This window comes from Molossus molossus, unplaced genomic scaffold, assembly GCF_014108415.1.
Source record: "Molossus molossus isolate mMolMol1 unplaced genomic scaffold, mMolMol1.p scaffold_m16_p_23, whole genome shotgun sequence".
Classification (NCBI taxonomy): Eukaryota; Metazoa; Chordata; class Mammalia; order Chiroptera; family Molossidae; genus Molossus; species Molossus molossus.
Genome location: NW_023425359.1, coordinates 5,311,920 through 5,323,965, shown reverse-complemented (window position 1 = coordinate 5,323,965; position 12,046 = coordinate 5,311,920). Strand labels below are relative to the sequence as shown.

The 12,046-nt window shown below is 50.0% G+C and overlaps 1 protein-coding gene across 1 annotated transcript in view; it reads right to left on the bottom strand.

The window, feature by feature from the left end:
- The window catches only part of PCNX2 (pecanex 2), a 229,066-nt gene that overhangs the window by 114,160 nt on the left and 102,860 nt on the right, over window positions 1-12,046 (bottom strand). The window lies entirely within an intron of this gene.

The following is a 12,046-nucleotide window of genomic DNA, read 5'->3' as shown; positions in this document are numbered from 1 at the left end:
CTGTGAGTAGAAGAAAAAGATATGAGAGAGCATCAAGATAAACAATTTTAAAAGGTAGTGATAAATGAAGCTGGAAGGGAGAGTTGGAGAAAAATTAAAAAGTAAGGATGTGGGGTAGGATTCAACTTAGGTATTCTTACGGTTAATATGCAATGTTCCCAAGTGTCAATTTGGAAAGGGGTTATTTCATAAGAAATGAAGTTTTGGGTAAAGGGTGGTAAACGTGATGGGTGGAGACCTGACGGGGTGGTGGACGCAGTTGGGTGTAGACGGTGTGCTGAGCTGTGCACCTGGAACCCTCTAACTTTGTGAGCCTGTGTCACCCCGATATGATAAAAAAGTAAAAGTTAAAAAAAGAAGTGAAGCTTTTGATATACAGTTCATAAAATGTAGGTATAGTATATATGTTACATATAGATAAAAGGGTTTTTATCTCTCGTGAAAGTGCGTGAAATACAAAAACAAATCTTCACGATCGCTCCCCATTCCTTCTAAGCTCCTTCCTGAGGGCAGGTGCAAGGCTCCCGCCACTGCCAAGTGGAAAGCGCCCCTCCCACCCGCGCCTGGGTGCCGCACCCCTGCCACCCGCGCCTCGTGCCGCGCCCCTCCCACCCGCGCCTGGGTACCGCGCCCCTGCCACCCGCGCCTCGTACCGCGCCCCTGCCACCCGCGCCTCGTGCCGCGCCCCTCCCACCCGCGCCTCGTGCCGCGCCCCTGCCACCCGCGCCTCGTGCCGCGCCCCTCCCACCCGCGCCTCGTGCCGCGCCCCTGCCACCCGCGCCTCGTGCCGCGCCCCTCCCACCCGCGCCTCGTGCCGCGCCCCTCCCACCTGCGCGGGGTGCCGCGCCCCTCCCACCCGCGCCTGGGTGCCGCGCCCCTGCCACCCGCGCCGGGTGCCGCGCGCCCTCCCACCCGCGCGGGGTGCCGCGCCCCTCCCACCCGCGCCTGGGTGCCGCGCCCCTGCCACCCGCGCCGGGTGCCGCGCCCCTGCCACCCGCGCCTGGGTGCCGCGCCCCTGCCACCCGCGCCTGGGTGCCGCGCCACTGCCACCCGCGCCTGGGTGCCGCGCCCCTGCCACCCGCGCCTCGTGCCGCGCCCCTGCCACCCGCGTCGCGGTGCCAGCTCCTGTTTGCGCAGCGCGCTTGCTGCAGAGGCGTCAGTGTCCTGCTCCCGCTTCCCGCTGAACCTTCTGCCCCTGGGTTTGGGCTTGTGCGCGGCGTGGCCACTCCTGACCTCCTGCGGAAAGAACTGATACCTCTCGGTCTACCCCGCTGCACCTGAGGCTGGAAACGTCACAGTCGTTTCCTTCTAAAACACTGTCCCCACGCCTGCTCAGACCTTTCCTAAGAGGCTCCTCATCCCTGCCCTTGGTCCCCTGCTGTCCTTGGATCTCTTTGTCATTGTCCTCATTTCCTCGAACTGAGGTCCGGCACCCATAACTTTCATTATTACTTCTGATGACACCCCTGAGCAACCGGATTAAGTAACACCTTCAAAGTGCCCCCCCACCCTAGTCACTGCCCACAAGGTAACCAGCCCCAACCCTGATCACAATGTCTGGCTCTTCCTACTATTTTCTGTGCCCTTTGCTCAACATGTTTGTGAGACTCGCTGACATTTTTGAGCGCAGCTGTCCCTTTTCCTTGTCCCGGCTCACCGTTCTCTCCAGCCTGCTGCTCGGGGCAGGTGGTCAGTCTCCCGCTCACGCCTGTGATGGGCGTGCTCCAGATCATCCTTGCACACGTCCTTCAGTAAGCGTGCACAGACCTGAGGTACACAGCCAGGTGTGGAATTGCTAGGTTATCAGTGTGCGTGCGGGACGCTCCAGGAGATGCCGCCAAGCAGTTTTCCAGAGTTACTGTGCCCGTTTGCACGCCCACAGACAAGGCCGGTGCGCCCTCCGTGTGCCCCACGTCCTGGCAACACGGCTCCCCCTTCGTCTTAGCTGCGCTGGGGGTGCAGAACGGGTGGCACTCTGTGGGGTTTGCGTTCCCTGGTGACAAGCCGCAGAGCTTCTCATGTTTACTGCCGCCTGGTTCTTCATGCCTGCTGCTTGGCTTTTTCCTCACTGATGTTTAGAGACTCTTCATACATTCCAGGTCTCTGTCTTTACTCAGATGTACGCATGGGGACAAGCTCCCATCTTATGGGTTGTTTTTTCACTCACTTAATAGTTATCTTTTGTAGAAAAGAAATATTTAATTTTGATATGCTCCAACTTCTCACTTTTTTTCCTGTTAGAGTCTTTGGTGTTCTTTTTCAAAGGACAAGGTCGTGACCACATTCTCCTGTTTTCTGCGGAGACTTTAACTGTTTCATTTTTTCACAGTTAGACCTGAAGCTTCTGGAATTAACGGCTGTGTATCATGCGAGGGGTTGAGACGGCTTGTTTTCCATGTGGACATCTAACTGGCCACCGCCATTCACTGCCGATCACTTCTGCTTGCCTGGCACTGCCGCCAACCACTCTGGCGACACGCCTTTGGGTGTGCTGGAGGCTGCCTGGACCGTCCTTCCACACTCCTACGAGAAACTCATCTTATTACAGACCCAGCATCCCGCCATCTGGAACCCCCCCGCCCCCGGCTGCTCCCAGTAGAATCACGACCATGGCTCCAGGCAGAGAGTTCGAGGCATCCCTCTCGGGGGCCACCCCACGCTGACACTGTTTGGATTCGGGACTGTCAGCACTTGGGAACAGTACAAATGAGTCTAATTTTCAATTGACTTTCTTATTGTTTCCACATTCTTTAGAAACAAAGTCCACCCCCATCCTGCCTGCTCCCAGCGGACCCCGCCCTGTCCGGGGCTCCATCCACTGCCACATCCCCACTGCTCGGCGTCGGCCAGACCCGGAGCCGGGCTTTCTGTACGTGTGACCTTCAGTTCCAAGGCTGAGCGTGTTACTCCCGTGTTGTCGCTGTGCTGTGACTTCCGCAGCTACAGCACAGTCGCCTCAGACAGTCATCTCAACGTCCATCTCCCACTGGACTGCGGATTCGTCAGGAGGAGGTGCCAGGTCTTAAATGGTCGGTGTTTCCATACCCAGCAGAAGGCCTCCTGGCCCAGAGTTAGGGCTCAGTAAATGTTCATTCTCATCCTACCATTTTTAGTGTTTGGGGGACTCAGAAAAATTAATTGGACAAAGAGGAACTAAAATGAGGCCTAACAGAATTATTTTTTGATTACAAAACAAAAATCATTCTAACTATAACATTTCCCATTTCATTCTCTCCTAAAATACAACCAGTTAGAATTAGGTTTCCTTCTCTATGAATTCACTTTTTCTGATTTCTCGATTTATTAAACAGTGTCAGATTGAGACTATCGTATTAAATGCAACTCAGCTGGTTTATAAAAACACATTTTCAGAGCTCTATCAACATTTGTCACCAATTCAGAGAAGCATGACAACCACAGCGAGATTCCTGTGAAAATATGTAAGTTAAGAGAAATACAAGCCAACCGCATCCCGCAGTGCTGACAGAAAAGCCCTTGGATTAAAGGGACAGTCGAGTGGCTCACGGCTGCGGAGGCCTGGGCGTCGGGCGGGAGGGGTATGAGGGCAGACTTTCAAGTGCTTGTCACATCGACTTTCAGAAGAAGACATTTTCCAGTGAGTGGGCAGAGGGCTGGTTCCCGTGAAGGGACACAACCCCGTTTCAGTCTGCAAGGCTGTTCTGCAGATAATGACAACGAATATGGGTTTGCCATAAGAATTTCCATTCTCCCCTCCGGGGAACACATAAAGCAGTGAGCTTCAAATAATGCGAGAAATCACTGATAAACCCTGAATTCCTCATCCATGTCTTTCCTCATATTTGAAAGCGAAAGTACTTATTCAGCGGAACTGTGTGTGTGTGTGTGCGCGCGCGCGCGTGTGTGTCTGTGTGTGTGTGACTACTGTGTGTGTGACTATATCACAGCACCACTTCAAGGCACGTGGCTGAGACGTTTGGGCTCTAGATGTCTTGGACCGTGAGCACCGTTCGCTGTCTGACCTTGGAACCGCGAGCTGTAGGCACGGATACGTTCAACACGGCCTCGATCCCATTTGTGAACAATTAAGGCCCAGGGTCCTTAGTTAATAACTGGTCTCCTGTTAGATGCAATCAAGATGATAGCTACAAAGGAGGTCTGTGCTGGACTTTTAAAGGACAAAGAGAACTTGTAGAGAACTAGAAACCAATTCGTTCCTAAGTTTCTAAAACCTTTACTATTAAAAAAAAATTCTTTTTCCTTTATTGATTTTAGAGAGAGAGGAAGTGAGAGGGAGAGATAGAGAGAAACCTCGATTGACTGCCTCCTGCATGCCCCCCACTGGGGATCGGGCCCACAGCCTGGGACAGGTGAGTGTGACGGACAAGCAGCCACATGCCTCCCTCTGTACTGACCGTCTGGCAGAGAGGACAGTGCACACACCTCTCCCTGTCCGCACTCACAGCGACACGCACCGTATACGAAGGGAAAACACCTTAGGTAAGATCCACCCCAAGGCACAGTCTCCCTGGTGTTCGGTGCCACACCCCGCAAAGCAGGGTGGGGAGGGACGTGGAAAGGGAGTTAAATATCTAGGAGCCACTGGAGAGAGCCAATCCCAGATGCCACCATCTCCACACTTCTGACTCAGGTTCTGCCCATTTGTATGCTCAAAGAAAATTCCAGTTTAACCCTCATACATCCCTAGAATTTTTCCACCAAGGTCAGTAATTTCTTCCAATGGAATGTTACAATGTCTAGAGTGTAGGAAACATTTCACAGATAAATCAGACTTGTGCTGAGTGTTTCTATCTGGGAGTTGAGGGAGACACGTGGAAAAGATGAACCATCACGGAGAAGGAAGCTAAACTAAAGTGTGAACCCTGAATTTTGAATTCCAAACAACTTAAACTTAATCTTTTTTGCGGGGTGACCATAAAAAGCTAATAAAAAGAAAGCTTACAAATGCAATAATACGATAAATATGTTTCCTAAGTCCCCAAACTGTCTCAATATTTATACAAAGTCAAGTTAAAGAAAATCTTTGCAGTGATATTTTATAACTGCCTTTCTGTAATGTCCTAAATATGCAAAGAGACCATAAAAATGCATTGCTTTAGCACTATTACGTCTCTTTTCCCTGGAATAGCAGGCCCTCGAGAAAAAGAGAGCAGACTCACTGCCGTTTACAAGTTTACATAGAACTTACTCCGATTGAACACTTCGTATTTTCTCAAAGGCTTTTCAGGCTGGGTTTCTTTAGGTGTTTATGTTGCTAAAATAAGTCTTTTTCAGTAATTAAAAGTTAACAGAAAATCTTCAGGACGTTTTTATCTTTTTTTAATCCTCACCCGAGGACATTTTTCCATTTTTGTTCAGATAAAAAGGGAGGGAGAGAGAGGAAGAGAGAGAGAGAGAAACATCGACTTAAAGGGACACATCGAGTGGCTGCCTCCCACACAACCCCAGCTGGGGCCGGGGACAAACTGCAACCAAGGCATGTGCCCTTCGTGGGAACTAAATCCGGGTCTCTCTGGACCGAGGGCCGACGCTCTAACTGTTGAGCCAAACCAGCCAGGGCAGGATGTTTATATCTTTAGGAAGATACTTTTCTTGAATTTGAATCCTGAATTACGCTGTAAGCTGCTAGGACGCCAGGCTTCCTGCCTGTAGGGGCCAGATGTGCACACGAGCATTTCCATGCGGGCACAGCTGGCTCAGGGCCCTTCCCCTGAGGCGTCTAAGACAGAGACACCTGCAGAAAGGAATGACCGCCCCCCTGGGAGCGTCTCCACACTAGAGGCAAATGCTTCTTCCTGTGAGTGCTTCTCACTGTCGTCTTTCTTGTGGGGCCAAGTCTCGGCCTGTCAAGTCCTCACATGTGCACACGTGTGGCTTGTCCTCTAGAAACAGGCTCCGCTTCCCAGAGCAGTCGCCCGCATTGAGGGTAGGTGGCCACCCTTTCATGTGAAGCAGATCCCATTGCCCTGTCGCTCAAGGCCCTATAATTCTGTGTAGGATAAACCCAGGGTCCTCATGGCCTTGCTGTTCCCATTAGCCAAGGCTGGGGGGGCCCGGCTTCTTCTTGTGCCCGGGGTCCGCTCCCCGCACTTCGAGGGCTAACTGCCTCTTTACCTTTAGGCCGAACAGTAAATGTCACCTCCTCGAATGCAAATGAGGACCTCTATATACTCCCTCCTGGCCTCCTATACTTTCCCTGCAAACTTGGCTTCAAACACTGATTGTGCACGTTGTCTGTGTGCTGACTGTCCAGCTCTCTTCCCCAGCCAGGAACCAGGTGGCATTTGTCCCTCACACTTGGCATGTGGCACTGTACCCTTTCCTTACGAGCCACTCAGTACATTCGGGTGACATCACTGATTGATTAACAACTTAATTAACTAGGCAGACACCCAGCAGAACAAACTTGGGGAGAAGCGGGGCTTCCGCGGGGCACATGGCCTGCCTTGTAGGGGCTCAGATGGACTCCTGGCCAAACCTGTCCCTTTCCTGAAAGGCCCCTCCCGGGTGCGGCCATGGTGGTCTTGCCCCCGGGGGGTGCCCAGCTTTCTGCACAGTCCGTTCTGTGAGTATTTGTGAACAAATTGCGAAATACGACCAGGTTCAGGGTCACGGTAGATGTCTCAGACAAAGACAAGCTGATGAAGAACAGCATTCGGGAATCAGAAAATTATTTACGTTTTTCAAGGAATAAAATGTCTGAACTGTTTCCTCAATGGTCTCTGACTTTGGGGTCGGTCTCAGAGAATTCTTTTCTTCTTCTCCAACCAAGACCATACACTTGACCCCTCTTTTCTTCAGTGCTAGTCAGGTTCCTTCTCTTCTTCATCTTCCTTCGAATTTTTTCCTTAAATCTTTAGTCCATCTGACATTTCATTTGATACAAAGTCTAACTCAATTTTTTAAAATATTAAGGTCATTTCCCTCAAACCACCCCACTGACTTCCGCATCCATTCGGTGGAGATAGAGCGCCCCTGAGACCTCTCGCAGGTCTCCCCGTGGGCACGAGAAGGGCAGTGCCCGAGAGAACACGTGTCCGGCCAAGGCTCATGCTCCCACGCACCTGCTCCCACAGAGCGCGGCCCCAGACCCGCAGGTGCTCCACGGCGTCACGTTGACCGGACCAGAATTCTTCTCCACAGCACGCTGTGACTTGTATGGCTTTTAAACAACAAGATTATTTAAAACACCATTTCTCTTCCCCACCTGGCTTCTCCATGTATTATCCCATCATAAAGTGCTATGAGGGTTGAGCTATTTCAGGTAAGACCTCAACAGGTGTCCCTCAGGGAGACTGGGTCCGGACTCATCACGGTGGCCTCGCCCACGGTCGCTCGGGGTGGACCGCACTCCTCCGGGGCCCCCTCGGCCCCCGCCAGGCCGCAGACCCACAGAGCCCACTCTGCTGCCTGGCACCAGTGTCCATCACGGCCTTTCACGACTGCCTGCTTTCTAGGGTTAGTTTTTTCTACTTCTCCAATTACTGACCAGCCCATTTATTTGAGCATAGTTTTGGCTTTATCGGCAGCAGAAAGAACCCCAGGGGACACTTGGGGCACTACCCTGAGACCGGCTGGAGAGCTGGGTCTGAGGTTGGCAGCTGACCACTGAGCTGTCCCTCCTAATGCTGACAGGTGCTTCCCCAGTGGCCATGGCCTTGCTCCCCCTCGAGCAGAGGTAACTGGATGCCACCTCTCCTTCTTCCTGCTGCGGTGTGAGCCTGCTACCACTGCCAGTCCCGGTACCCTCCCCCCTCCCCCAGCCTGTGGAGACCCACACGGAACGTGGGTTTCCCAGTGGGCCAGGCGGAGACCAGAGCAGCCAGAACGTGAGCTGTGGGAGGAGCAGGGCCGGCAGGGAGGAAAAGAGAGGAGAGGAAGAGCACGTGCCTGGAAATTATCACAGATGGAATAATTAATAAGGCAGGCTTCCGACTGACGGGCTATGTTCTGACAGATCAGCTCTGAGCGTGTCTCTGGCATTTGGAGTACAGGCTCCTATGGAAGCATCAGACCAATGAGACCACGTGCTCTAGCACTGGTCCAGTTCATGCTGAACTATTCTAGTCACTTTCAATTAAAGAGGCTCTAGAGGGTTTCTAGGCCTCCAGCTGCCCCTGCAGCTAGCATCTCTTTATGGGGGAACAGACAGGAGAGAATCCGTCCTCCCAGAACCGTGTCATCTCCTCAGCACACACAGATGACACCTCCCAAAGACCCCAGCCAGCCTGTATGCTTGAAATCAGGCAATTATCTAGCACGATATACATTGCGAAAGGTTTTTACATATATCATATCCAGCCTGATTTAATCACTGCAGAAATTCTGTGATCATACAGGTAGTATTGTCACCTGTGGACCAAAAATTTTATAACTGTAGGACATGTACCTGAGACTATAATGGGCCACCAACAGCCTCGCACAATGTGTGAAATGGGGCACAAAGAAAGGTGCAAAGTGATTAAATTCCTGAACCCTGGGGAAGAGGAGGAGGACAGACTCCCTGAATGCATTCCGCCAAGGGTTATGCCAACTGTTCTCTTAACTTCATCCTCCAACAAAACTTTGTGGTAGGAACGCCCAATTACAGATGGCAAAATTGAATCACAATGGTTAAGCCCGACTAACACGACAAATCCAGGATTTGAGCCCATCTAGACTGTTTCAGAGCCTGTTCTCTGGGCCATGACAGTTTAATTCCCTCCTAACTTTCCAAAAGCTTCCTGCAAGGAAAGCCGAGTCATACATAAAGTACCAGGAGTCAGAAAGACATCTGACTTTTCAACACAGCAGTGGAAGCTGGAAGACAATGGACCCTTCCCTTATGATTCTGGAAGGAGCACTTCTATCCTCACAGGCTACGCAATACCCATAAGTGCAAAGTAAATGAAAACACTTTGACATAGCCAAAGTCTTCAAGTTTACTTCCCAGGCACTTTTTCATGGGGGGGGCTGGAGAATGTGCTTCCTTCTACGTGGGGAAGTAGACAAGGAACAAGTGGAGTAGGTTCCTGAAGGGAGTCTGCAGGGCAGAGCTCAGAGACCATCTGACAGATTTCCTGTGTGGAGAACTGCCCGAGAGGTATTTTACATAGCTATAAGAAAGGCAAGCATATGCAGAAATAGAAATAACAGAAAGGAAATGTAATCATTAGGTATACAACTGCATTAGGAATGAACACAATCAGATTTACCAATCAAAGAAGACTGAGTATGGGACCTGGCTGGGTAACTCGGTTAGAGCATTGTATCAATACACCAAGGTTGCAAGTTCGATCCCCGGTCAGGGACACGTACAAGACTCAACCAATGAATGCATAAATAAGTGGAACAACAAATCGATGTTTCTCTCTTTCTCTGTCTCTCTCAAATCAATCAATTTAAAAAACTGAGTATGTGTTTAACAAAAATTAAAAGCAAAGAAGGGAAAATGTTAATGTATAAAGAAAGATAAGAGAAAGAACACAATATCTTTCATAAAAGGAAGTCAGTAGATAGGCAAACCTGAAATATCAAGAAATAGTGGAACATGCACATTATTTGCAAGGACTATGGTAAACACCAGAGGAAATATTTAAAGAGTGGAAAATAAATTTTTCTAAAGAAGAGGAATCAGAAATGGGAAGAAGTTGACAGGGGGTCATTGCCTTTCATTACAGCTTGTTCCATGTGATTTTTAACACGATGTATTCCTTTGATGTAAATGAAAAAATACATTAGAAAGAGCAGTCTCTCTCAGAACCATCTCTCACCTGCAGACACCAGCCTGTCTGCAAACCGACAAGCAGAATTTGCTAAATTGCAAAGTAAATCTCATTCAAGAATTGTAAATTCACGACTCATCAGTGGATTAGTTTTATAAGTGAATTTAAAATATATAATTTAAAAGAGATTTACAATGGATATTTTTCTAATTTGTATAATCTTTTATCTGTTTATCCTAATGCAAACTTGATTTTAAACATCACAGCTTAAGCTTTCTCCGCCACCACTTTTGCTCAGAGGGACGAGCCTGTTTGTGTGGCTGTCACTACACACACTGCACTCTGGTCCTTCACGCCAGCCTTTCCCTCCGCCTACAGGAGCCTCTTCCTCTGGTGACTGACAAAGCATGATCACTCATTTGTACATTCAACCAAAATTACTGCACATCTACTCTGCCTCTGACAGCAATTCAACATCAGGGAATCTCAGGACATGGGCGATACCAAATGGGCAGCAGGGCTTAAGCTCATGCCATATATTTTAAATATTTGGGTTTTCCTTCCAAAACACATAATGGTGAAATGCAATGTGTTTCTCATTTCATGGCTAATTTGTCCAGATTAGGCTAGATTTCAGGCAGGTTATAAACAGCCAGTGTGGGCAAGTGAAAGGGCATCCACAGAGCCCCTGGCTGAGCCCGTGCTGACCTGCAGGTCTCCGCGGCCCCCTACACGACCCCCCACCAGCTCCATCACCCTCAGAGAGAAGGCAACACACTCACACTCACCCACTTGCTCGGGAACCCTTACTGAAGAGGCCATGCAGGTTTCAAATTGATCAATGGTTCTCACTTACACTGTGAGGTTCAGGGAAGAAAACAACCCCACTAAACAAACAAACGAAACATCCCGAGATATAAACTGGAACCCCTCTGACCAGGCACAGTAAGGGGGCCACACCTGACCTGTCTTATTCTCCCTTCTCTTGATGCCACAAGTTCTCTTTTCCTTCCTGCAGCAGTTAAGGATTTTGGCGTCGGGACAGACGGTGATGAGAGACAAAATGTGTAGTTTCTGCCGTCGACTCCCTGTCCACTCCTTACTAATGATGCCAAAAAATAACCCCCCAAATATGCCGCTAATTTCATCAATACTTAGTCTTCCTAAAGGTTTGGGAAATGTGACCTTAATTAACCCGGCAGAAGTTTCATACAGTTTTTCTGTTCATCAGCTCCTCTGCCTACGCACAAGCAGGCATCCGTCCGGATGGACATGCTCTGCAGGGAGACTGTCATGAACCAACCATTATGAACTGTTCCTGCTCTGAGCAGTGTTCACCGTACTGAGAACAATTCGCATTTAAGTGGCACCGGATGTTGATCAGCGCATGGAGAGCATACGTGATGCAGGGGACCTTCAGGTCCCTCCTGCTGCAGATGAGAAGGGCCAGTCTGGTTACTCTCCTGCAACTTCCAGGGGTGGGGAACCTCTTTTCTGCCAAGGGCCATTTGGGTGTTTATACCATCATTTGCGGGCCATAGAAAATTATCAACTTAAAACGAGCCTGCTACACTTGGTGAGGGTCAGTTGGTGAGGCTGTGATGTTAGCTGGTGCTGCTCTCCAGGGCCCCATGCGCCCGCAGCCCGGACGGTCCCCGCCCTGCGAGCTGGCAGCAGGTACCATGCTCCTCCACCAAACCATCCGGTTTTCCTGACGCAGCTGTTTCAAAGGAAGGCAGCTCCTGTACCCCCGAGATGTTCCTTGAAGAAACACTCTCTATTCCCTATGGCATCTTAAGTGAATCTTTTTTTTTTTTTTGTATTTGTATTCCACCCCTCCCCCCCCCCATTCCCTTTTCCTTCTGCCACACTAGCTACTTGTTATCTTATGTAACCAACTTTTTTTTTGAAGGTGAATTAAGTTTAATTCACCAAACACGGGGTCCCTTCTGTGTACCAGGGATTATGCTAAGTATTGAGATAACAAAGATGAATAAAATGCGTAACCATTAGCGAGAAGGAAGCAAAGGGATCGGACATGGTTGAACACGTTTGCTTCACCAGAGAGCTGCAGCTTCCACCAGCCCCCAAGGGAACCGCTGATCTGTCCCCACAGTCACCTGGGCAGGGTCAGAACAATCAAGGGGGAGGTGAGCACATGCTCAGCTGAAGCCAAGATGGCACAGGGGGAGGTGCTGACCACAGAGGCCTGTCCATCTAACCTGGGAAAGAGGTCACTGGTCAAGGGGTGGGCCCATGAAAAGTACACGAAAGCTTGAGAAGTTGATTGGTTATTTTGAAAAAGCTCCTGGTTCCCCCAAAGCCCCAGAATACATAATCCC